The sequence below is a fragment of the Chiloscyllium punctatum genome, unplaced genomic scaffold (assembly GCF_047496795.1).
Source record: "Chiloscyllium punctatum isolate Juve2018m unplaced genomic scaffold, sChiPun1.3 scaffold_91, whole genome shotgun sequence".
NCBI lineage: Eukaryota > Metazoa > Chordata > Chondrichthyes > Orectolobiformes > Hemiscylliidae > Chiloscyllium > Chiloscyllium punctatum.
Window position 1 is genome coordinate 1,153,671 of NW_027309825.1, and position 1,955 is coordinate 1,155,625.

Consider the following 1,955-nt stretch of genomic DNA (forward strand, 5'->3'; position numbering starts at 1 on the left):
TTGTATCATCTGCAAATTTACTGACCCACCCTTCGACTCCCTCATCTAAGTCATTAATAAAAATTACAAACAGCAGAGGACCCAGAACTGATCCCTGTGGAACTCCACTTGTAACTGGACTCCATGCTGAATATTTACCATCTACCACCACTCTCTGACTTCGACCAGTTAGCCAGTTTTCTATCCAATTGGCCAAATTTCCCTCTATCCCATGCCTCCTGACTTTCCGCATAAGCCTACCATGGGGAACCTTATCAAATGCCTTACTAAAATCCATGTACACTACATCCACTGCTCTACCCTCATCCACATGCTTGGTCACCTCCTCGAAGAATTCAATAAGACTTGTAAGGCAAGACCTACCCTTCACAAATCCGTGCTGGCTGTCCCGAATCAAGCAGTGTCTTTCCAGATACTCGTAAATCCTATCACTCAGTACCCTTTCCATTACTTTGCCTACCACAGAAGTAAGACTAACTGGCCTGTAATTCCCGGGGTTATCCCTATTCCCTTTTTTGAAGAGGGGCACAACATTCGCTACTCTCCAGTCCCCTGGTACCACCCCAGTTGCCAGTGAAGACGAGAAGATCATTGCCAACGGTACTGCAATTTCCTCTCTTGCTTCCCACATAATCCTAGGATATATCCCGTCAGGCCCGGGGGACTTGTCTATCCTCAAGTTGTTCAAAATGTCGAACACATCTTCCTTCCTAACAGGTATCTCTTCTAGCTTATCAGTCCGTTTCACACTCTCCTCTTCAACAATACGGTCCCTCTCGTTCGTAAATACTGAAGAGAAGTACTTGTTCAAGACCTCTCCTATCTCTTCCCACTCAATACACAGTCGCCCACCACTGTCCTTGATCGGACCTACCCTCGTTCTCGTCATTCTCAGGTTTCTCACATACGCATAGAATGCCTTGGGGTTATCCTTGATCCTATCCGCCAGGGATTTTTCATGCCCTCTCTTAGCTCTCCTAATCCCTTTCTTCAGGTCCCTTCTGGCTATCCTTTATCCCTCCACTGCTCTGTCTGAACCTTGTTTCCTCAACCTTATGTAAGCCTCCTTCTTCCTCTTTACTAGACATTCAACCTCCCTCGTCAACCAAGGCTCCCTCACACGACCATTTCTATCCTGCCTGATCGGTACATACATATCAAGGACACGTCGTATCTGCTCCTTGAAAAAGTCCCACATTTCCACCACATCCTTCCCTGACAGCATGCTTCATGAGGGGCATGCATAGGATAAATAGACAAGCTATCTTCCCTGTCGTAAGGGAGTCCAGAACTAGACAAAATAGGTTTAGTGTGAGAGGAGAAAGATATAAAAGAGACCTAACGGGCAACTTTTCCATGCAGAGAATGGTACGTGTATGAAATGATTCACCAGACGAAATGGTGGAGGCTGGTACAACTGCAACATTTGAAAGGCATCTGTATGGGAATAAGAATAGGAGGTGTTTGGACGGATATGGCAATATGGGACTAGTTTGGGTTGGGATAGGTCTGTTTCCATGCTGTACATCTCTAGGACTCTATGACTCTATGGCCCAGTCTTCACTGTTCCCTGGGGAAGAGAATACCACAGACAGTAAAACTCTAAGGAGATAGGAACATCCTTGTCTCAATCTTAAATGGGGAAACGTTGAAATGTAAAAGTGTATGAACCTCACAGCAAGTCAGCTTCACCTTTTTAAAAATGAGGATACAACCAATAGGAAAGGCAGAGACCATTCAGCCCCTCAAACCTATTAACATTCCCATTGGCTCTGTTCAGTAAAGTATTTTTCAAACTCAGCCTCTGCTACTCCCTTGGTTAGACATTTCAGACAGCATAAACCATAGAGCGTATGATATTGGGCAGAACTAGACTGTGTGGTCCACCAAGTCTGATCTGCTGTTCAATAATGGCTGACATATTACTCAACAAAATTATACCGCCTTCTCACTGC